General features: G+C 39.3%; 1 protein-coding gene and 1 pseudogene across 10 annotated transcripts in view; one reads left to right on the top strand and one right to left on the bottom strand.

Moving 5' to 3' along the window:
- Positions 1–25,454, top strand: part of Cyrib (CYFIP related Rac1 interactor B) — a 112,897-nt gene that overhangs the window by 57,893 nt on the left and 29,550 nt on the right. For 6 of the 10 annotated variants that reach the window (XM_090339382.1, XM_090339390.1, XM_090339385.1 and 3 more), the window contains one exon: positions 17,151–17,189. The gene's annotated coding sequence lies outside the window, so the exon portion shown is untranslated. Of the gene's footprint in view, positions 1–17,150; positions 17,190–17,368; positions 17,388–25,454 lie in introns of all 10 variants that reach the window. The other 4 variants (XM_090339384.1, XM_090339391.1, XM_090339387.1 and 1 more) reach the window with 1 other exon arrangement.
- Positions 7,415–7,721, bottom strand: LOC150059246 (cAMP-regulated phosphoprotein 19 pseudogene; annotated as a pseudogene).

Here is a 25,454-nt window from a genome sequence, read left to right as displayed (position 1 = left end):
ATGTTTGTCTTTCTCTCTGGAAAGAGGCATTATTTGTATTTTTCACAATTGTTCACAGTGCAGAAATCCTGGAAAGATTCTCTAGAGCTAAGAGTAGTTGGTACTTCTTACAACACATGCAAAATATCTATAGAGAATTGTTTACCCATAGATATAAATTGGCTCTTAAAAATCTGATTGCAGGGCCAGGAGTTTGGCCTTGTGGTAGAGTGCTTGCCTACCATGCATGAAGACCCGGGTTCAATTCCTTGGTACCACATACATAGAAAAAAGCTAGAAGTGATGCTTATTGTTCAAATGGTAGAGCTCTAGCCTTGAGAAAGCCTAGGGACAGAGCTCAGGCCCTGAGTTCAAGCTCCAGGACTGGCAAAAAAAAAAAAATCTGATTGCAAAAATGTTTCTTTGCATGTAGTAAGAAGACAAGACATGTGATTGATGTTTACTTCTTGATCTGGTTTTTTGTAGCAACATAAGGACCGTGGTAGAAATATGATTAGATTTCTTTAAGATAAATGGACAGTACCAGTAACATTTAATCAGTGAGTAATGTTGGGCACATTTAGACATCTTTCTGTTTGGAAGAGATCCATATGTTTTCCTCAAGAATTTCAAGAGCAATGAAGTGAAATATGAAAATACTGCCATAGTATGCAAGATATGAGATAACTTTGCTTTTACTATATATCAAACTACCGTTCTCGAAATCCTTACAAGTTCTAACAAATGATGGTAATTAACTACTTTTTTTTTTTTTTGCCAGCTTGAGCCCTGTCCTTGGGCTTTTTCAAGACTAGGGCTTTACCACTTGATCCACAGCACTACATCTGGCTTTTTCTATGTATGTTATACCAAGGAACCCAGGTCTTCGTGCATGCTAAGCAAGCACTTGACTACTATGCCAAACTCCCAGCCCTAATTACATTTTAAGGAAGGCTGCTTTTTCTGTTGAGACAGTACAAATTCAGAATTGTAAGATCTAGTAGTGATGGAGAGGTTTAAACCTGAAGTACCTTTCTCTTGCTCATTTTCTGTCTCAGCTTAGGGGACTGCATTTTTAAAATCTTTCCTCCCAGCTAGTTCTGTAAAGAAGTATTTAAAAAGGTAATCGCAATTTTTATTTGTGTTGAATGTCATTTAATGTCATCATTGTATGTGTGCATGTGTGGTTCTCTTGAGGCTTGAACCTCAGGGCCTGGACACTATCTCTGGGCTTTTCTCCTCAAGGCTGCCTATCACTTGAGCAACAGTTCCACTTCCAGCTTTTCTCCCCCCTCTTCCTTCCTCCTCCCCCCCCCCCCCAGTCCTAGGGCTTGAACTCAGGGACAGGGCACACTGTCCTTGGGTTTTTCCAAGGCTACTGCTCTACTACTTGAGCCACAGCACCACTCCTGGCTTTTCTATGTATGTTGTCTAGGAATCAAATCCAATTCTTTGTGGATCCTAGGCAAGCACTCGGCCACTAGACTATGTTCCCAGCCCCGCTTGCAGCTTCTCTTTCTCTCTCCCTCTCTCTCTCCCTCCCTCTCTCTCTCTCTCTCTCTCTCTCTCTCTCTCTCTCTGTCTCTGTCTCTCTCTCTCTGTCTCTCTCTCTGTCTCTCTCTCTCTCTCTGTCTCTCTCTCTCTGTCTCTCTCTGTCTCTCTCTTCTCCCTCTCTCACTCTCTCTCTCTCTCTCTCTCTCTCTCTCTCTCTCTCTCTCTCTCTCTCTCTCTCTCTCTCTCTCTCTCTCTCTCTCTCTCTCTCTCTCTCTCTCTCTCTGTCTCTTTCTTTCCCAGTCTTGGAGCTTGAACTCTGGGCCTGGGCACTGTCCTTGGACACTTTTTGCTCAAGGCTAGTACCCTGCCACCTGAGCCACAGCACCACTTGTGGCTTTTTTTCTGAGTATTTGGTACTGAGGAATCAAACCCAGGGCTTCGGGCATGCTAGGGGTGCACTCTATCACTACGCCACACTCCCAGCCCCTCTTCCAGCTTTTTTGATACTTAATTGGAGGTAAAAGTTCATTGGACATTTCTTCCCTGACTGGCTTCCAATTGTGATCCTGAGATGTCAGCCTCCTGAGTAGCTATGATTACAGCCATGAATCATCAGTTCCCTCCCATACTAAATATCTTACTGGTGTTTCATAAATGTATTTACTGAGCTAATGTTAAAAATGCAGGTGAGTCCACTTCATTTATTCTGTTTGTTTGAGTTAGACAATACATGAGTTTATAGACTTAGAAATGTACACTAATCTAGTAATAGCAGAACTCCACTTTGGGTTGCTGACTACTAAAAGTAGACGCTTACAAAACATGAATATGGAAGTATTTTAGAAATCGTCTTCTATACTAAAATGTGAACGTAGTTGAAGCTTTCTGTTTTTATTTATAGAACAGTATTAAGGCAAGTCAAAATATGTAGCCTGGGTTAAAAATCTCTTGGAATGGGTGTGCCGAGTTCTTCCACTGTGGTATGTGTACTGATGACAACTGGCCAGCCTCTGTCTTTAGTATGAGGTACTCATCCTTCTTAGTGTCTGTTAGCATATTATCTTTTCTGTCGTCTAAGAACTTTTTCTTAGCTGATTGGCAGTATTCTATCTTACGTTTTTATTTTGTTTTTATAAGCTTACATTAGTTATACAGAGGGGTAATTTACTGTTAAATTTCCACATTTACACGTATTCCAATCTGTCACTGTCCCCTCTGTATTTCTCTTCTTCTCTAAATAATTCCAATAGGATTTTTGGCTCAGTTTTCATAGTTGTAAGCATATTCATCTTCTTTTAGGATGTGTTTCAGAGTTGCTTTTTTTTTTTTAAGCCTGACTTGGTGCTTGAACTTGGGGTGTGGGCACTGTCTCTCAGCTTTTCTCCTTAAGGCTAGTGTAGTCCCATTTTGAGCCACAGTGCGATTTCTAGCAGTTGTTTTTGTTAGTTTGCCTGTTTTGTTTTTGTCTGTCTTGGGGCCTGGGCGCTGTCCCTGAGCTCTTCAGCCCAAGTGTTCTACCACTTTGAAGGTGCTACTTCTGGTTTTCTGGTGGTTAATTGGAGATAAGAGTCTCACAAACTTTCCTGCCCAGACTGGCTTTGAACCATGATATCCAGATCTCAGCCTCCCCAGTAGCTAGGATTACAGGCATGAGCCACTGTCACCTGGCTTGTTTTGATAACTTTTTTTTTTTTTTGCCAGTCCTGAGCCTTGAACTCAGGGCCTGAGCACTGCCCTTGGGCTTTCTCAAGGCTAGAGCTCTATCACTTGAGCCACAGCACCACTAAGGGCTTTTTTCTGTGTATATATGTGGTACTGAGGAATCAAAACCTGATCTTCATGCATGCTAGGCAAGCACTCTACCACTAGCCAAACTACCAGCCTTGTTTTGATAATTTTATTGGAAATGAGAGTCTCCTGAACTTTACTGCCTGATCTGGCTTTGAACTGAGATTCTCAGATCTTGGCTTCCTGAGTGGCTAGGATTATAGGCGTGAGCCACTGGTGCCTTCTGTATTTTATTGTAAGAGGGTTTTTTGTTTGTTTGTTTAAATGCTGGTTGCTGGTGGCTCACCAAAAGTCAGAAATGGAGGTGTGGCTCAGTGGTAATAAGCTTTTAGTGAAAAAGCTAAGGCATAGTGCTCAGGCCCTGAATTCAAGATCTAGTACTAGCACCAAAAATTTTTTTTCGAAGTTAATTTTTCATTTAGGTATACAATCCAGTCTTGTTAACTTTGTGTTGAGTTTATCTTTTTGCATATGGATATCTAGTTGTATCAACACTATACAGAAAAGACTATCCCTTTACCCCATTGAACTACCTTGGTAAACTTCAGTAGTTGATTGCAAGTTAATAGGCTTATTTCTGAATTTCTAGGTTGGTGGTTGTTTTGGGGGGTTTTGCTTATACTTTTAGCATGGCGTGTCGTATTAGTAACTTCTTACCAAAATAGATGCTGAAGTTTGTAAAGAACTGAAATAATAGAGAAGCAGATGACGAAAACAAGTTTAAGTCACTACTTAGATAGTCTCAATTTGAATGAACACCTTTCCTCGAATCTTTAACATTCTTATTTTACATGAACACCTGTGCATCTTTAACATTGTTAGTTTACATGAGTATGTATTTGCAAATACACACATCCCATGTATACATAAAGACACACCATTATTTGTCCTCTCCACACACATTGTTCTTGTGTGCTTTTCCTGTGAATACTCTCATTGTCAGCTTTGAAAGGACTATTTTTCTGCAGGCACTTTAGTAATTCTATGAATTTTTACCGACAAAACTTTTGAGACTAAAGCTTTTTTTGGACTAAGAACTACAAGTGCCTTTTTCTTGGTAGCATGTTTAAATGGAATTTGCTTCTCATTTTATTTTTGGAAAGATGACTTTATAACAAATCATGTATGATTTAATGAAATGAATCTCCATGTCCAGTTTTAAGCATTTAGGGTTTTCTTGAATATTAGATTTGTCAGTTGGTGACAGATGTGGAACAAGAAAATATATATGCATGGTGATACAGAATTTTATTTGCAATCATGTGAGAACTAATATACGCCACAAGCTTAGCTTACACTAATAATAAAGAAATGTCAACCTTTGCTCTTTTGCACTTTGTAAATTAATCATGTAACCTTGATGAAGCCTGAGATATGTTTAGTTAGCCATGATAGAACTTTGGTGACCTCTGAAATCTGTACTATAGCCAGTGAAGGGCAGATCCTATTATCAGAAGCTCCCTTGACATTCACATTTTTATTGTAGTAGGATTTCATAGGATGAATACATCATATGAAAATCATCTTTAGAGGAGTAACAGCTATAAGAGACTGTACAGATCATGCTGAATGTTACAAAAGCAGTTGAATCTCTGGCAAGGAATAACTGTTAAAGGATTTGCTTGTGAGATGACAAAATGAGGAGGGAGAGTGTCAACATAGTAAAGATGGTGTTTGAAGAAAATCTGTTTAAATTATTTAGTAAATTGAATTACTCAATGAAATGACAAAGTATTTTTGTACATAGTATGTATTTTTGTATTTGTGAAGCTGAGGAAAGAATTGAATGCAAATGATCCAGCACTAGGCTACATGTTCAGCCCTGTGTGAGATTTTAACCTTTTTAAACTTAAGAAAAAATTCAGATGACAGATTAGTAGAAAATGAAGTGGTAATAGTGTCTAACTGGTAGAATTATGGATTTTTTATTTTCTTCCTTTTTATGGAAAATTGAGAAAGTATAGCACACATTATGTGAGAAAGTGCTAAATGAAATTTATAGTCTTGAGGTTTTGTTAGGCAGGCTTAGCTTCTACCTTAGCCTCCTAAGTGATTTGGATTATGGGAGTATGCCATCACACTAGGCCGAAGTGAGTTGTAAGAATGAAGCACTGTGAAAGAAATGCAGACAAATCAGAACGTGGAAATTAGAAGAGTTTTCAAACCAAGTTGTTGGAACTGAGTTGTAGGTATAATAGGACCCTCTCTTCTCCTAACCTCCATCTTTGTGGAAAAAATAGGGAGGGGCTCAACCTGTAATCCCAGCTGGGAGGTGGAGAGATCTGAGGATCACAGTTCAAGGCCAGGCCAGACACTAAAGACCTTGAGACTCTTATCTCCAATTAACCACCAGAAAACCCAGATATGGGACTGGGGCTCAAGGGAGGCAGTAGCCTTGAGCTAAATAGCTCTGGGGCAGCTCCCAGGCCCAGAGTCCAAGCCCCACCACCACCACCAAAAAAAAGAAAAGTTTTCAGAACGAAATTGGTATGTATGAACAAGCATGTGCATTATGGGATACAGTCATGTGCCTGGGAAAATCCCACATTATTCTTGGCGTAATCTGGAATACATGAAAGAAAAAGTTGTTTGGCGAGAGTAGACTTTAAAACAAACACTATCATTTCTGTAATGTGCTTTTTCTAGGAAGTTCTCAAATTTTTTTTTTCAACTGATATTTAGAAAATGATCTTGGTGTTTGGTCATTTTTCCTCCTTTTTTTTGGCTGGGGGGGGGGGAGTCATTCCTGAGACTTGAACTCTGGGACTGGGCTTTTTCCTTGAGTGGTCAGCTCAAGGCTTCTGCTCTAACCCTTGAGCCACAGCACCACTTGTGGTTTTTCTGGTGGTTAATTGGCAATAAGATTCTCACAGACTTTTTTGGGTGCCCAGGCTGGCTTTGAACTGAGATCCTCAGATCTCAGCCTCCTGAGGAGCTAGCTTTGTGATGTCTTTTTTAATAATAAAATAAAAATATTTTCTTACATAGTCTAGCTCCAAGTGACTAAAAATATTTTTTTAAAAGCAAATTGGTAGTTTCTTAAAATGATATCAAAAGAAGCAATCATCAAAATGTTTTAATATGAATGAGTTTTATCTACCATGTAAATTACTCTGTCACAAGTCTGATTGTCTTAGAATGCTTCTGACAGTTTCCTGGGCATCTTCACAACTATACTTCACTGTGAAGTTTCTATAGAACTGAGGCTATAGCTCAGCAAGTAATAGGGGTGCTTGCAAGTAGAAGGTACTGATATTCTGTCAGATATTCTGTACGCCCCAAATTGTAAACTATTCTTATTATATAAAAGCTATAAGGACATATAGTTGGTGGGGTTTTTTGTTTGTTTGTTTGTAAGGAGCTCTTGTGCTTCTGGTTGGCACATTATCTACTTTCTAATATGTGAAATTAATACAGACATTTGTGAAAGGTTGTGCAAAACTATTGTATTTACAAAAATGGCACAAAAGTGAATGCAACAGTCACTGCACATGAGTGCTTTACATCATCCACAATGAAAAGGTTGTAACGCCACAAAACCAGGGACAAGCTTCACCAACAGCTACTAAGCACTGAAGCCACAAAAGTTACATTGGAATGGACAAATTGCCCAAGGGAGAGTCTATTGTGAACGCTGAGATAGGTTGAAGGCCATTCAAGTTTAAGTATAGTCATTCCAATCTTTTGGAGCCCCATCAACTTGTGTTTGAGTTATGTGACTTTTCTTCCAACTTGTGGTCTTAAACTTCCATGTAACAAAATCCAGGAGGAAAATACAAAAGAAATCAACACAACAGAGGTCATATTAAATAGTACTTAGTGTATGAAGCGATAATTAAGATGAAGAAAGCCAGAACATTAAAATGGTACAACTTGCTTTGTTTCTTGTTGGGACCAGACCTACATTAGAAAGTAGGTAATATATACCATTATTTTCAAGTAGATTATTTATGTCCTTTTCATCAGTGCACTGTTAAGCTAATCAAAACCTCTACACAGGAATAGTCCCTTACAATAGCAGCACACACTACCGCTACCTGCAAAGCTGTCAGTCTCAAAAGACTTAGTGAAGGAAAGGAAACAGAAGTGGGGACGTCACATAGTAAGGAGAAAGAATGGGAATTAGAAGATTCATGCAGTTCAGGTCTTTTCATCAGCCAGCCAGCTTGCTAGCGACGAGGGAAGGTTTCCGCTGAGGAAGGCCCCGTGGAGTGGGAATGTGGTCCCCAGTGACCCCTGTCTTGTCCGGGGCTGCGGTGTGCAGTTGCTTGTTTTCCATCTTTGCTTTAGCCATGTTGTAATCTCCAGAATCAAAATATTTTTGCCCTTTCTGCAGTCACTTCCTTAAAAGATCTGAACCTAAGGCTTTTGTCCCAGGTGAGGATATCTTTTAATTTTGCTGCTTCAGCTTTCTCTGGACTAGTCACTTTATCTTCCATTTCCTTCTGCTCCTCTGCCAAGGCCGCCCCAGGGTCGTCCACGGACTTGATGCTCCTTTTAACCCCGTTCCTCGGCGATGAATGTCTGAGCACTTCCCTTTTTTCCTTCCTAAAAATATTTTTTTCAAAAGCTTTTTTTCTCTAGATAGAATAAATACCTGCCAGATACAAATGAAAACAGTGGACTATATAATGAAACAATGTCTAGGTACTTTTACAGCTGATGGAATTCAGGTGAAAGAGACAGTATACAGATGTGGGGGAGTGACGTCTGAGCTGTATTTGGAGGCATTGAGCACATCAGCCATTGAGAATTTGGGAACTAACAATGAACATTCAAAAAGACATTGTTCTGGTGAATTCTCAATGTTGTTTTAGTCTTAGTTGAACAAAGCCTTTTTATTTTGTAAGTCTCAACTTAAATTTATTGCGTTGTCAACCCTATGAAAGTACGTTATATTTAAATTATTTAAACTAAAAGCATTTTACTAAGCTTAATTCATAAAGGTTATTGAAGATGTGAAATTTAAATATGAGAAATGAAGACAAAAACATGACTGACATAAAAATAGCCCTCCATACCATGTGATTGAGTTTGTAGTATGCAGTGGAGATAACAATGCCTTTTCCTTAAGGATTTCAGATTTATTTTATTATGTATCTCTTTGTTAATAATCAGATGGTATTTTTCTCTTGCTTCTTTTAGAAGAAAATGTTCTCCAGTTTGGCCTGGGCACTGTCCTTGAGCTTTCTCAAGGCTAGCACTCTACTACTTGAGTCACAGTACCACTTCCCTCTTTTTCTGTGTATGTGGTACTGAGGAATTGAACCCAGGGCTTCCTGCATACTAGACAAAACACTCATGACTAGGTCACACTCCCAGCCCACTAATATTAAACCTTTAGAAAGTTATTTTGCTTAGTTCAAAGCATATGGAAAATGTCTTTGTAAGCTGTTAGTGCTAGTGGTGCTTTTTAATGTAGGGGCAAACTCTGTCATCACTCTCTAGATTTCTCTGACATGCTCCTCTGGAATTAAATTAGTCCCTCATCTGTTTCCTATAGCAGTTTAACCACACAACTCTGAAATAGCATCTTATTTCATTAGCCTTTAGTATAGTGATTTGTTTACATGTCATCTCGTAGACTATGAGCATCTTGAGGACAGGTCTTGTTTTACTCTGCACTTCATACTCTGCCTTGCAGATAATATCTGGCCTTTTGGAGCTCCTTTCTTGATTTTTTTTTTTTTTTTACCAGTCCTGGGGCTTGAACTCAGGGCTGAGCTCTGTCCTTGGGCTTTCTCAAAGCTAGAGCTCTACCACTTGAGCCTTAGTACCATTTCCAGCTTGTTTTCTATGTATGTGGTACCAGGGAATTGAACCTAGGTCTTCGTGCATGCTAGGCACTCTACCACTAGGCCAAACTCCCGGACCTCCTTTCTTGATTTTTGCTGAATGTACTGTTTTAGATGATGTGGAAAACTATTTAATCTGAAAATTTTGTTATTTTGATTGCTACCAGCACACACTATCAAATATGTAGTATATAATGGTTATGATAAGGCCCATGCAGAGGAGTTACTGTTGTTCCCAACATGTCAGGTGAGGCTTGGCAAAAGGTCTAGTGCTTGTGTGGTATGTCCTTCATTCCTTCAGTTTTTCAAGAGAGAGATTGAGAGAGTATGTGCATGTGTACGTGTATACATGCAAGTTCTGAAGCTTACACTCTTGTTTATTAACTTTGTCCCTCAAAGTTGGTGCTCTGATTTGACCCCATACCTCCACACCTCCTCTGGCTTTTTACTGATTCATTGAAGATGATAAGAGTCTCATCTACTTGGGCTGGCTTTCATCATAATCCTTAGATCTCAGCCTCCTGAGAATCTCGGATAACAGATGGGAGTCACTTGTGCCTAGCCTCAAGCCTCAGTAATCGTGTGTGTGTGTGTGTGTGTGTGTGTGTGTGTGTGTGTGCGTGCATGCATGCGCGCGCATGCATGCGCGCGCGCGTGCTATATGCGCGCATGCGCGCACACACACATCATAGGGCTTGAACTCTGGGCCTTGGCCGCTGTCCCTGCGCTCTTCAGCACAAGGCTGCTGCCCTACCCCTGAACTATGGCTCCACTTCCTGTTTTCCAGTAGCTAATTGGAGATAAAAGTCTCAGTCTTTAGTGCCAGGGCTGGCTTTGAACCTTGATTCTCAGATCTCAGCCTCCTCAGTAGCTGGGATTGCAGGTGTGAGCCACCGTGCCCAGCTTTCTACAATATTTTATGTGAGAACTTATATACTAAGATTATCTTGCTTTTTTCAGCCTAATGAGATTTCGAAATTATACATATGTGAGTACAACAGGAAGTTGTTCCTTTTCTTGCAGAGTGGTATTCCAAAGCCTGAATGTTATCATAGTTTGTCCATTGATGTGGTGATAAACATTTGGATTGTTTCCAGTGCAGGTTAGTTACAGTACCAATGGAAGAGCCATGAGAATCAATGTAGGATAGCTTGTATGGTCATAACCATTTCATCTTTCATCTACCTAAGTAGAATAACTGTCGTGTGGTAGTATATATGTAACTTTTTAAGAAACTGTGAAACTCAATCCTTCACTTCCAGCTTTTTGCTTCTTAATTTGGAGATAAAACATCTTTGTCTTCCAAGGCTGGATTCAAACAGGCTCGGTCTTAGGATCTCGGCCTCCAGAGTAGCTAGGATTACAGGTATCAATTTTTCTTAAGGTAGTTCTCACTTTGTACTGTGTATTCTGTACATTTTCTTGTCAAAAGCATAGTTGTTTTTTTTTTGTGAGTAAGGAAATGAGGTAGTAACATTAAAATTTACTGAGTACATTGTAATTTAAACTTTGAGAATTTCATGTGTCTTATGTCTTTGCTAAAAATTTAGTAGGAATAGCTGAACAATTCCTTTTTTTGTACTTTAAAAAAATTATTATAGGGCTAGGAGTGTGTGGCTCAAGTGCTAGAGCTCTAGCCTAGCATGCACAAAGACCTGGGTTCAATTCCTCGGTACTACATACACAGAAAAACTGAAAGTGGTGCTGTGGCTCAAGTGCTAGAGCTCTAGCCTTGAGAAAGCCCAAGGACAGCGCTCAGGCCCTGAGTTCAAGCCTCAGGAGTGGCAAAAAGATCATTATTATAAAAATGATGTATAGTGGGGCCAGCGGGGGGGGGGGGGGGGGGAGGGTAAAGGGAACCAAGACATGTGAAAGGGTAACAATGTATGTGAATTAATGCACCTTCTGTATGACAAATATCATGTCTGTTGGCTACGTAGAATTCCATTGTGTATATATACCACATTTTCTGTATCCATTCATCTGCAGTAGAGCATCTGGATTGTTTCCATCGCCTCACTATTGTGAATAGTGCAGAGATGAACATAGCTGAGCAGGTGTCCTTATAATATCTTGGGTCATGATGTTCAGGATAGATGCCCAGAAGTGGTATGGCAGGATCATAGGGAAGGTCAATTTTCAGTTCTTTAAGGAACCTCCACACTGCTTTCCAGACTGGCTGAACTAGTCTGCATTCCCACCAGCAGTGTATTAGGGTTCGTTTTTCCTCCAGAACCCCACCAGCAACTGTAATTATCTGAGTTCAAAATCTTGGCCATTCTTTTTTTTTTTTTTGCCAGTCCTGGGCTTGAGCTCAGGGCCTGAGCACTGTCCTTGGACTTTCTCAAGGCTAGAGCTCTACCACTTGAGCCTCAGCACCACTTCCGGCTTTTTTCAATGTATGTGGTACCAAGGAATCGAACCCGGGTCTTCATGCATGCTAGGCAAGCACTTTAACCACTAGGCCAAACTCCCGGCTTCTTGGCCATTCTTGTTGGGGTAAGGTGGTATCTTAAGGTTGTTTTTATTTGCATTTCCTTTATGACCATAGATGATGAACATTTTCTCATATGCTTTTTTGCCATTTTAATCTCTTCTTCTGATAAATCTCTCTTTAGTTCCCTTGCCCATTTATAGAATGGTTTATTGGGTTTGGGGGGATTAGTTTCTTGAGTTCCTTGTAGATACTGGATATTAAGCATTTGTCAGATGTATTGTTGGTGAATATCTTTTCCCAGTTGGTTGGCTGTCTCTCTACTTTTTTTTTTTTTTTTTTGCCAGTCCTGGGCTTGAGCTCAAGGCCTGAGCACTGTCCTTGGACTTTCTCAAGGCTAGAGCTCTACCACTTAAGCCTTAGCACCACTTCCGGCTTTTTTCTATGTATGTGGTACCGAGGAATCGAACCCGGGGCCTTCATGCATGCTAGGCAAACACTTTAACCACTAGGCCAAACTCCTGGCCTGTCTCTCTACTTTTGCGACTATGTTTTTATCTGTACAGAAACTTTATTTTTAGGTAGTCCCATTTATCGGGTCTCTCCAATCTGTGGTGACCCTGGGATTCTGTTCAGGAATCTTTTGCCTGTGCCTATGAGTTCCAGTGTCTCTCCTACTTTATCATGTAGCAGTTTCACGGTTTCCGGTCTGACGTTGAGGTCTTTGATCCACTTTGAGTTAATGCTTGTGCATGGCGAAAGGCTAGGGTCAATTTTTTAGTTTTCTGCATGTGGCTGCCCAGTTTTGCCAGCACGAATAACTGAATAGGCTGTGTTTGTTCCACTGTATATCTTTGGCTCCTTTATCAAATACAAGTTGACTATAGGTATGTGGTTCTATTTCTGGGTCTTCTATTCTGTTCCACTGATCTTCTGGTCTGTTTTTGTGCCAATACCAAGCAGTTTTTGTTACTATGGCTCTATAGTAGAGTTTGAGGTCTGGCATTGCTCTTTTTGCCTAGAATTGTTTTGGCTATTCTAGGTCTTTTCTTGTTCCATGTGAATCTTTGGATTATATCTTCTATTTCCGTAAAGAATATTTTTGGGATTTTGATGGGGATTGCATTGAATTTGTATATCAATTTTGGCAGGATAGCCATTTTCACTATGTTCGTTCTCCCTAGCCATGAGCACGGGATGTCTTTTCATTTCCTAGTGTCCTCTTTAATTTCTTTCATTAGGCTTTTGTAGTTTTCATTGAATAATTCCTTTACTTCTTTGGTTAAGTATATTCCTCAGTATTTTATTCTTTTGGGGGCTATTGCGAATGGGATCATTTTCTTGATTTGGCCTTCTGTTTGTGTATTGTTGGTGTACAAGAAGGCTACTGACTTCTGAAGGTTAATTTTGTATCCTGCTACTTTGCTAAAGTAGTTTATTAATTCTAGAAGTTTGAGAGTGGAGTTTGTTGGGTCACTCAAGTAGAGGATCATGTCATCTGCGAATAGGGATGGTTTAATTTCTTCTTTCCCTATGTGGATCCCTTTGATGTCCTTTTCTTGCCTTATTACTCTGGCTAAGGGTTGCAGCACTATATTGAAGAGAAGTGGAGAGAGTGGGCATCCCTGTCTAGTTCCTGATTTTAAGGTGAATGGTTCCAGTCTTTTACCATTTAGTATAATACTGGCTGTAGGTTTTTCATATATGGCTTTCATTATTTTGAGGAATGTACCTCTTGTTCCTATTTTTTTCTAGTGCTTTCAACATGAATGGATGTTGTATTTTGTCAAATGCCTTCTCCGCATCCAGAGAAATTATCATACGATTCTTATCCTTAGCTCTATTGATGTGATGTATTACATTGATTGATTTGCGAATGTTAAACCAGCCTTGCATCTGTGGGATGAAGCCTACTTGATCATAAATTTGTTTCTGGATTCTATTGGCTAATATTTTATTGAGGAGTTTTGTGTCTGTGTTCATAAGAGAGATAGGTCTGTAGTTTTCTTTTTTTGTTGGGTCTTTCCCTGGTTTGGGGATGAGAGTGATATTAGCTTCATAAAATGAGTTTGGTATTGTTCTTTCTGTTTCTATTTCTCGGAAGTTTCAAGAGTATAGGAGTTATTTCATCTTTAAACGTCTTGTAGAATTCCTACCACCCTACCCTTGAGCCAAGCCCCACTTTCCATTTTCTAGAGGTTAATTGGAGATATGAGTCTCAGGTCCTTTTGTGCCCAGGCTGGCTTTGAACCTTGATCCTTAGATCTCAGCCTCCTGAGTTGCTAGTGACACCCGCACTGCAGAATGCTTTTTTTTTTTTTTTTTTTTTTTTTTTTGTGCAGAGCCTGGGTGCTGTCCCTGAGCTTTTTCACTCAAGGCTAACTACCAGTGTTGATACTTCAGCTTTTTTACACCCTCCCTACCTCCCCCTTGGTTAATTGGAGATAAGAGGCTGATGGACTAAGATAAGAGGATAAGAGCCTGCCCAGGGCTGGCTTTGAACCATAATCCTCAGATCTCAGCCTCCTAAGTAGCTAGGATTACAAGCATGAGCCACCAGTACCCTGGCAATGCTTGCTTTCTTAATATGGAGTTAGCCTCATTTCTAAGCGTGGGCCAAATTATTAGTATTCTGTTTGTATCAGCTTCCAACTCATTTAAGCCTCACAGTAACTCAGGCAGGTAGGTATTGCTGTTGTCCTGAAGTTTGTATGTGGGCAAAGGTAGAGGCTAACTTGTCCCAAGTAGTGCCTGACAGTGTGGTTCCAGAGGTGATATTCAAAAGTGAACTTGGCAAGCCAGCACTACTTTGTAAACTGATGGTTGGCTGTCAGCAGAAAGTTAGAATTTGTAAGCTTTTTACAATTTTAATTTTTTTTGGGGGGGGGTGTTGGTTGTGGGACTTCAACTCTGGGCCTGGGCATTGTCCCTGAGCTCTTCAGCTCCATAGTCACTTGGGGTTTTCTGGTGGTTAATTGGAGATAAGAGTCTCACTGACTTTTTTGTTCCCTGGCCAGCTTTGAACTGCAGTCCTCAGATCTCAGTCTCCTGAGTAGCTGGGATTATAGGCATAAGCCACCACTCCTAGCCTTAGGTACACTTTTCATTGTGTGTGTGTGTATACATGTGTTTCTTTGGGTGTATACTTGAGCATCAAATAACTACTTATTTCTAGGTGTCTGTAGTGGGCTTTAGGGGAAACATTTTGTGTTTGGCAAAAACTAAGGCATCAAATATTGGTTCGTGTCCGTTTATAAAGACATGATTCAAGAGAAAATTTTGAGGAAAACCGCAGTGGTCAGACTTTGACCATATAGCTACTTTTCATGTTCTGAAAAAAGTAAATGGTATTCTACAGTCTAGACAGCATAAAGTTCTAGAGAGCAAGCAAACGATGGTAGTTACCACACTGCAGCCTTCCAACTGTTTTGTTTGGCTTGCCAAGTACTTCTTAAACTTACCTCATTAAATTCAATCACAATTAACATCTCTTTATTACTTACATCTAGCACTGATTGCCTATCTGTTTATGGTATGTTAATAGCAATGGCACAGTTTGGACCTTAGATGGTCTCCGCCAATTTCATATGCATTTTCTTTGCAACCTGTGATCTGGAACCTCTTGAATAGAGAAGAAGTAGTAAATTTAATACTGATAGTGTAGGTGACCCTTCAGCTTTTAACAGGAGATTGAAAACATAAGGATTTAGTCAGAGGTTGGGCAGAACACTGAGTGTATGAGAAAGAATAATGTAAGGTTGGGATGTGAGTAAAGGGAAGAGAGTTAATGCCCCGTGTTGAGGGACCCTGCAGGTAGATCAGATTTGGGGAGGGAGGATGAAAGAGTTCACTTTTAGAGATATTATTGGAGATACTGGGTGAAGTTGGAGAGAAATGACTGGACATGAAAACTTGAGGTAACTGGTCCAAAAGCTGTAAGACAAATGGGATCACAATGAGAGCCTTGGTCCTGTCAGCTTTAGGAGTTTGAGGGCAAAGGAGGAGTTAAAGGAGACTGAGAAGAACATGCAGTGAGAATGTGCGAAAAAGAGTTTGTGTGGCATCCTGGAAGACAGTTGTTAGAATTTGGTTTCACTGTAGTAGAGCTTGAGAATGGAGCTTTTTTGAAGATAATCTATTTGGGGATTTGTTGATATGAGAAAGAATGGGGAGGGCCAGAAGTTTGGCCTAGTGGTAGAGTGCTTGCCTAGCATGCACGAAGAGCCAGGTTCGATTCCTCAGTATCACTTACATAGAAAAAAAAAAGTTGAAAGTGGTGCTGTGACTCAAATGGTAGAGTGTTAGCCTTGAGAAAGCCCCAAGGACAGTGCTCAGACCCTGAGTTCAAAGCCCAGGACTGACAAAAAAAAAAAATAGGGGTGGGGAAGTTTGGGGGAAGCAAAAATTAAACTGAGCAACTCAAGAAAGTCTTGAGAAGGTTGTGGCAAGCAGAGGGAATATTGATTTACCCCAGGCCACATTATGCTAACATTTTCCTAATTGCAGGTTTGTGTGATTGGATAGCATCTCTTAAGAGAGTCCCCAAACACAGTGAAGTAGAGATCTGCCAAAGGCAGATGCCTGCACAGAGGCAGCACAGAGGTAGCACAGAGGTGTCCTGAGGAGCTAAGATTACAAGTGCCTGTCTTGTTTTTTTGTTTTGTTTTTTTTGTGTGTGTTTTTGTTGTGTTGTTCTGTTTCAATACTTGCCAGACATATTCCAGCTTATGGAAGACAATGTAAGATTATATACTAAAAATGCTGTCCAGTAATTTTGTAAGTAGAAATGTGTTGAATTCAGGACTTTTTTTTTTTTTTTTTTTGGTCAGTTGTAGAGCTTGAACTAAGTACCCTGTCCCTGAGCTCTTATGCTTAAGGCTAGTGCTGTATTACTTTGAGCCACAGCTCCACTTCAGGTTTTCTGGTGGCCTGCGATAGCTTTGAACTGTGATCCTCAGATCTTAGCCCCACTAAGTAGCTAGGATTACAGGTGAGCTACTGGTACCCAACCTACCAGGACTCTTGAGTTATAGAATCAACACTTAGAGAAACACATTCACATAAAGATGTCTGGATACCTTAGTCCAGTGTTTCCTTCCCCTTCCTTGTGTAAAGTATCCTAAAGAGACTTTAGTTGCAAAATTTTAATTAACTCATTATAAAGATTTTATTTTACCTAAAATTATTGTAGCCTATGACTAGTACAACTTAAAAAATACATTTACACTAAATGAACTTAAAACTGTGATAAGAATGTATGAACACGTCTTTCGGTGATTTTAGGACCCTCTTATGGGAATATAGAAAAATGTCCTTGTTACCCATTGTTTCTTCCATAAACAATGATGGAGTTAATGAGTTTAATAGCATTCATGAACTTTATTTCTGTTTTGATTTTGGGTGCCAGTCCTGGGGCTTGAAATTGGCCTGGACGCTATTCCTGAAATTTTTCAGGAAGGCTACCTGTCTTCCACTTCCAGGTTTTGGGTGGGCTGGATTTGAACCACAATCCTCAGATATCAGCATCTTGAGTAGTTAAGATTACAGGCATGAGCCACCAGCACCCTGGTTGGACTTTATTTTTAAATTTAACTGTAATAATTTGTTTTAAAAATATAATAATGTTTTAGACTGTCTTCCTTTGTTCTTTCTTTAAACAGATAGAGGGACAAGGACAGAATCACCAGCACTGGCTGAAGGTAAATATGTCTTTGGGAAATGATTATCAACTATAAATGGAAAGTCATTATTTAAATAAAAATCCAGATTGGTTAAATTTGATTTAAGGAAAATGTATGTAGAAAGTATTGCCTAGTTTCTCGTTTAGAATAGGAAATAGTGGGGAAAGTGTAAATTAATTAGAATTTTTCCTTTACAGCTCTCTTTCAGTAGTTGAGGTGAGTGGCTTTCTTTGGATTCTTTTGTAAGTCATTTTAGTTACTACTAGCATTGTTGATCAGTAAAGGCCTAACGTATAATTTTAGTAGTTTAAAAAATGGGTGCATGAATGTATGAGTACATATGTATGTATATATATATGTACATGATATATACATAATATCCTCTCACCTTGTAGATAAAATAGGCTTTTTTTTGTTTACACAAATAACCTATTTTGCAAACTCCATTTTCCAGAACCAAGCAATTAGAAAGGCAACATGGTTTTGCATCTTTGCAAATATCTTTTTTTTCTTTCTTTTTTTTATTGTAATTAATAAAAGGGTTACATGATATTTGCCAGATAGAAGGTGCATTAATTCACATACATTGATACCCTTTCACATGTCTTGGTACCCATTACCCTCCCCCCCCAATTTGCAAATATCTTTAATAACTAGTTTAATAGACAGAGGGATACTTTTTCTTTTCTTTTTTTCTTTTTCTTTTTGCCAGTCTTGGACTTGAACTCAGGGCCTGAGCACTGTCCTTGGACTTTCTCGAGGCTAGAGCTCTACCACTCGAGCCATAGCACCATTTCTGGCTTTTTTCTATGTATGTGGTACCAAGGAATCGAACTCGGGTCTTCATGCATGCTAGGCAAGCACTCTACAACTAGGCCAAACTCCCGGCCCCCAGCTGGACACTTTCATACACACTTTTTTAAAAATCTTAAGTAAGAATTACACCTATTTCTGGGCTTGGTCCTTTAAAAAAAAAAAGTCTTAGCAGTAAAGAATACTTCTTAAATGGCAACGCATATTTTGTAAAAAGAACTAGAAATGTAAATACTGTTGTAGAAGTTACATATTTCAAAAACAGAACTCTCACAAACAGTTAAAAAGTAAAGAATACTTAACAAAGCTGGGTATGGTGACTCACGCCTGTAATCCTAGCTACTCAGGAAGGATCGTGATTCAAAGTCAGCCCAGGCACTAAAGTCTATGAGACTCTTCCCTCCAATTAACCACTAGAAAACCACAACTGGCACTGCGGCTCAAGGGGTAGGGCAGTAGCCTTGGGCTGAAAAACTCAGGGACTGCACCCAGGCCAGAGTTTAAGCCCCATGGAACTCCTGCCCCCCAAAAAAAGATACTTAGCAAAATATATAATTGTTATTTCAAAATCCTGAGTACATTTGTAATAAATTATTACTTATTGCTTATAATTACCTTGTAACAAATTAAGATAGTAAAATATGTATTTTATTGGCGCTAATGCAATAAATTTGCTCAGTGGTTCTTCAGAGTTGTCACCACCTACCCATTTTGTGTTACCAGTCCATAACCAGCCTGTGAATCCTTCTCCAGAATAATGGTCGACGTAATGGTTCAAAATTGACTAAAACCAAATATCTGCAATGAAGAAGGAAATCAGTTAGATTAAAAGTTACCAAATATAGCCAGGCACTGGTGGCTCACACATGTAATCCTAGCTACTCAGGAGGCTGAGATCTGAGGATTACGGTTCAAAGAGAGCCTGGGTACTAAAGTCTGTGAGACTCTTATCTCCAGTTAACCACCAGAAAAGTGGAAGTGGTATTGTGGTTCAACACAGTAGAGCTTGAGCTGCAGAGCTCAGGGACAGCGCCCAGGCCCATATTCTAAAGATTTTTTTTTTGGTCGGTCATGGTACTTGAACTGTGGGCCTGGGTGTTGTCCCCAAGCTCTTCAGCTAAAGGTTATCACCCTACCCCTTGAGCCACAGCACCAGTTCTGGTTTTCTGGTGGTTAACTGGAGATAAGAGTCTCAGGGAGTTTAGTGCCTGGGCTAGTTTTGAACTGCGATCCTCAGATCTCAGCCTCCTGAGTAGCTAGGATTACAGGCGTGAGCCACCATTACCACCACACCCAGCATGATCTTCATTTTTAAAGTAAGAAGTTTGTGAAATAGCCTTGAACAGTCTTTTGTTGCTGGCCAATACTAGCTGGAAAAAAAGAACATTATTTACTACAGTAGAGAACTGAAAATAGATTTTAAACTTTGGAGTTCCCTGCCTGCTTAGAACTTTTGCATATTGGTTTGAAGATATATGAAATAAATACATAAACATGAATGTATGTATCTTCATATATATAGTGAGATACAGGAATATTTGTCATTTTTTATTGTAATATATAGAGGGATTACAGTTGTATTCGCCAGATAGAAGGTGCATTACAGGCCAGGAGTTTGGCCTGAGTGGTAAGAGTGCTTGCCTAGCATTCATGAATACCAGGATTGGATTCCTCATGTACCACAGACATAGAAAAAGCCAGAAGTGGTGCTGCAGCTCAAGTGGTAGAGCTCTAGCCTTGAGAAAGTCCAAGGACAGTGCTCCTGCCCTGAGCTCAAGCCCAGGACTAGCCAAAAAAAAGAAAAAAAGGAAGGTGCATTACTTCTCACACATTGATACCCCTTCTCATGTTTCTGTCCCCATTTCCCTCCCACCACCCCATCCCAATCATCTAGATACAGGAATTTTTCATGAGAGAATTGTCATAGTTGATATTGGAAAAATGTAGATACTAAGTACATGGATGCTTCCATCTGGAAAGACAAAAATGGTAACAAATTTCAGGTAACGCACTAATGCTTTGCAGTGCCTTCAATACCGAGTCACATACAAAGTTACTATTGCCAGCTTATACCAGGGAGAGCCTACAGTGTTGCTGCTGCTGCTGCTGAGCTTGTCAAGCTTCTGGTGGCAGACTGTGTACTAAGGAATGGCACATTCTCTAGTGAGGTTTGGTTGATAGAGTAAATAGCACAAATATTGTTTTGGAAGGGGCCGAGGGATGGCATTGGACTCTTGGGTTTCTTATGTTGGTACTGAATTCTTTTATCGGCCCTAATGGTCAGTGTTAAACCCATATTTAGAGCCTAAGTGTGTTCAGTCCCACTTACTCACTATTGTGCTGCTTTTGTCTGAACCACCACATTTTTCTACTCCTCAATTCCAGAGGAATCTTCCAGAAGATTCAAGAGCTGAGCTACATGACATTCAGTCATTTACAAACCTTGTGTCTGTGTTTATACTCTGTCTTTTCTCATACCTCTTTTCCTTTTTTTTTTTCTTTTCCCTCTCTACAAGTTTGAACATCAGGTAAAAATAGGGATTTGAACTTTGGCCTATATAAATATTTTTTTATTAAACTGTATAGACATTTAAAAGCTGTAATAGCTAAGTGGTTTATGAGGTTCAAAAATGCATATAATATACATACCATATTTAATATTAATATGGTTTTAACAATTCATATTGTACCCAAAAATTCAATACTGTGGAGTACAGTACTAAAAAAAAAAAATTACTTTTTTTTGCCCATTGTGGGGACCAGGCGCTGCCCTGAGCAGTTTTGCTAAAGGTTAGCACTTTACTACTTTGAGGTACAGTGCCACTTCCAGTTTTCTGATGGTTGATTGGAGATAAAAGTTTCTCAGGAACTTTTCTACCCAGTCTGACTTTGAACCTCAGTCCTTAGATTATAGCCTCCTGAGTAGCTAGGATTACAGTTGTGAATTTCCACTGCCTAGTGGAAATAACTTTTTTTGATAATTCAGATGGAGATAGGGAAGAAAAAAATAAATATTCGTCGTAATGGCCATTGTGTGGCAAGATCATGATATAATGAATAACCTCTGCTATCTGCTAGACTTTTTTTTTTTTTTTTTTTTTTGCCAGTCCTGGGCTTGAGCTCAGGGCCTGAGCACTGTCCTTGGACTTTCTCAAGGCTAGAGCTCTACCACTTGAGCCTCAGCACCACTTCCGGCTTTTTTCTGTGTATGTGGTACCAAGGAATCGAACCCGGATCTTCATGCATGCTAGGCAAGCACTTTAACCACTAGGCCAAACTCCTGGCCCCTCTGCTAGACTTTTATTAGCATTCTACGAAACTGATTTAGAAATATAGAAATTATTCAAATATGTAATTTAAAATTCTGATACAAAGAAAATATGTAATTTTAATATATTTTATTATGATGAACTGGGAGACAATATATTTAGGATATTATTTTAGCAATAAAGAAATGGCTCTGCTTTTTTTTTTTTTTTTTTTAAACTAGGCATGGGGCTTGAACTCAAGGCGTAGGCACTGTCACTGAGATTCTTTTGTTCAAGGATAGCACTCTACCACTTGAGCCACAGCATCACTTCTGGCTTTTTCTGTCTATAGGATACTGAGGAATTGAGCCCAGGGCTTCAAGCATGCTAGGCAAGCATTCTACCACTAAGCTACCTTCCCAGCTAGTCTCTACTCTTTTGTAAAGTTTACTGTGATACAAACCTTAAAGCAGACCTAGTGTAGAGGATTACGTAAGGTGTTTTATTAACATGGATTTTTTGGGGGGGGGTCCATGTGGGGCTTGAACTCTGGGCCTGGGCTCTTTACCTCAAGGCTATCACCCTACCCCTGGGCCTGGGCGTTGTCTCTGAGCTCTTCAGCTCAAGATTACTGCCCTACCACTTGAGCTATAGTACCACTTCTTGTTTTCTAGTGGTTAATTGGAGATAAGAGTCTCATAGAGTTGGCTTTGAGCTGTGTCCTCAGATCTGAGCCTCCTGAATAGCTAGGATTACAGGCATGAGCCACCACGCCCAGCTAATTGTATGCTTTTACTAATGATCATACTTTAAAAAAGACTCTTCTTTCCTCTGAGGACATTTTGCCCGATGTAGTAATCTTAGTATTAGTATTCATTTCTTTCAGGAATGTCTAAGATGTTTTTTTTACAATTCTTTTTGTAAAAATGACATGGGCTTTTATTTATGACTGTGTATACTGCCATAGTATGTGACAAATAGTAGATTTTGTTTGTTGACTTATCCCCTTCGCTCATGATTAAGATAGAGTCAGACTTTTTAAAAAATGGTACTATTGGCCGGGAGTTTGGCCTAGTGGTAGAGTGCTTGCCTAGCATGCACGAAGACCCAGGTTCAATTCCTTGGTACCACATACATAGAAAAAAGCTGGAAGTGGTGCTGAGGCTCAAGTGGTAGAGCTCTAGCCTTGAGAAAGTCCAAGGACAGTGCTCAGGCCCTGAGCTCAAGCCCAGGACTGGCAAAAAAAAAAAGAAAAATGGTACTATTAGCTGGGCGCAGTGGGTCATGCCTGTAATCCTAGCTACTCAGGAAGCTGAGATCTGAGGATCAAGGTTCAAAGCCAGCCCGAGCACAAAAGGACCTAAGATTCTAACCTCCAATTAACTTCTAGAAAATGGGAAGTGGGGCTAGCCTCAAGGATAGGGTGGTAGCCTTGGGCTGAAGAGGTCTTCTAGGACAGTGCCCAGACCAGTTCAAGCCCCATTATCCACAAAAAAAAAAAAGAGAAAAAATGGTACTATTTCCCCTTATATCTTTAGTTTGTAATGTTAAAGAAGATTCTAGTGATATGCTTACTAAATAGCCACTTCTGAACTTTTTGTTCCCTTTCAGAAGCTAATCCTCCCATAATTACTAGGCAGGAAACATTCATATATATATATATATATATTATATAAATATCTGTATAATCTGATGGATTTCCTTTTTATTTTAGTGTTTGGAGAGATATTAAAGATTTAATAGTTTGTCAAGTGGTATTGGGATTGTTTAGTTCTGGGAGGCCATTGAAAATTAGAACCAATGAGAAGAAATTGGTAAGTGATTGCAGATTAATGGAAGGTGCCTTGCTACTTTTTTTTTTCCTTTTCCTAGCAATAATGGAGTTCAAACTCACATTTGCTAGATAGGTCTTGTACTCATAATCCATGAACCCATCCTTAAAACAAAAAGAAGTTTTAGGGCCAGTAGTTTGGCCTAGTGATAGAGTGCTTGCCTAGTATACACAAAGACCCAGATTCAATTCCTTTATAGCACATACATAGAAAAAGCCGGGAGTGTGTCTGTGGCTCAAGTGGTAGAGCTAGAGCCTTGAGAAAGCCCAAGGACAGTGCTCAGACCCTGAGTTCAAGCCCAGGACTGGCCAAAAAACAGAGAGAGGGGTTAGTTTTTAAATAGAATCTCAAATTTTTGCTCAGGGTTAAGAATGGTCCATTCTCCAACGCATATCTAGGATTATAGACAGACCCAGCTTGTTGGTTGAGGTGTGTATGTGCATGCACGTACATACCCAGGCTGACTTTGATCTACCATCTTCCTGATCTTTGTATATTGAATGATTAGGATTTCAGACATGAGCCACCTTATGTGGTAGGATTTTGTGCTTCTTAAGGACAAGATTGTTAACATTTTTCCCCAAAAGTTATTAAGTATTTAATCAGTGGCTATAGATAGCTTACGTGGTATAAATATTTTAAGTAAATTGATATTCAACTAAAATGATTGTGCTTGAGTCTTCCCTTTTAGTGTAGAGGGTCCATTCCTGGTTTAAGATTCTGTTGCCTACTAGTGATAAAATACCCATTATACCTTATGTCTTTTCTTAGATGGACATTAAAATAAGAGCCCTTGGTCTAGAAAATTAAGGGATACTTCACTTCAGAAAATACCTTATCTTCTAGCTCAGATTATAAGAGAAGAATTTATCCATTTCAGTAGGACTGGAGCATTACTTTTACCTGTGTGATTCTGGCAGGTTTCTTCAAATTCCCTCCCTTTGTCTTAAGAAGTCTCTTTGGGGTGGTGGCAGCAGGGGTGGGTAGTGTGTGGGGGGAGATAGAATATTTGTGTGTGACAGGTGGGAGTGCCTCTGTGTAGCCCTTAATTACTTCCTTTTTTGTGAGGATGACTGTTGGTCTTAGGGGTAGATTTTGGCTATTACTGCCAGTAATGTTTAAGAATGACTATTGAAGGGAGGGTGGGCGGGAGGGTAATGAGTACCAAGACATGTGAAAGGGTATCAATGTATGTGAATTAATGCACTTTCTATCTGGCGAATATCATGTAACCCTTTTATTAATTACAATAAAAAATATTAAAAAAGAATGACTATTGAAGATAAATTCAGTGATAGTAAAGAATATTGAGGGAAATAATTGCTGTCTGAATCAACTTTAATATCTTAACAGTGAACATTTACTTGCTCTTGATTTTTCTTAACTATTGTGGAGTTTTATTTGAATTATACCTTGATAGGTAACTAACACATTCCGTTTCATGTGACCTAAAGAAAACTTCTTTTATGAAGTTTGGTTGGTTTAAATATTCTCTTTTAATGACCAAGCTTTTGTACTTGAATTGTTAATTAATTAACATGGTAAAAATGTATATTGAAACTAGTTGTATGACAGTGCTGGCCACTAGAGTTTCAAAGATGAAAAGGAGATAAAACTCTAAAACTCACTGAAAAACTAACACCTTCTATTGTTTGTAACAATACCAAGGAATAGAAGGAGTATGTAAAAAGTAGATTTAAAAGCAAAACTATTCCAGTACAGTCTTACAACATAATTCAAAGAAAACTGAACATAGAGAATAGAATAACAATTAGTGCTGGTAACAAAGGAAATTAATATATACATCTGATAGTTGCCATAAACATGCAAAAAGATACATTCATTTTTACTGAATTAAGAAAGTACAAGTTAAAAATATCAGCTAGAATGAAAGTCAAAAGAATACATATCTTTACAGTGAAAAACAATTTGTTGGAAAGGAAACATGCCTTTCATGTACTCATTGCTTTAGGAGAGGAGACAGGCAGAGAAGCTGGTTGGGGGCTGTTGAGAGATTAACTAAACAAAAAGTAGAGAGACCTTGTGAAGCAAATTCTATCAGTACTTTATCCATGGGTTCCACTTCTATACATTCAACTTTTTTTTTTTTTTTTTTTTTTTTTTTGCCAGTCCTGGGCTTGAGCTCAGGGCCTGAGCACTGTCCTTGGACTTTCTCAAGGCTAGAGCTCGACCACTTGAGCCTCAGCACTATTTCTGGCTTTTTTCTATGTATGCGGTACCGAGGAATCGAACCTGGGTCTTCATGCATGCTAGGCAAGCACTCTACCACTAGACCAAACTCTCGGCCCCTACATTCAACTATTGACAAAAAATGTTCAGGGTAATAGTTGTATTTATAATAAACATGTGCCAGCCCTTCCTTCTACATC

This window comes from Megascapheus bottae, chromosome 9 (assembly GCF_031878675.1).
Source record: "Megascapheus bottae isolate mThoBot1 chromosome 9, mThoBot2.hap1, whole genome shotgun sequence".
NCBI classification, from domain to species: domain Eukaryota; kingdom Metazoa; phylum Chordata; class Mammalia; order Rodentia; family Geomyidae; genus Megascapheus; species Megascapheus bottae.
Note: the sequence above shows the minus strand (reverse complement) of the source record. Positions and strands in the feature narration are given on the sequence as shown.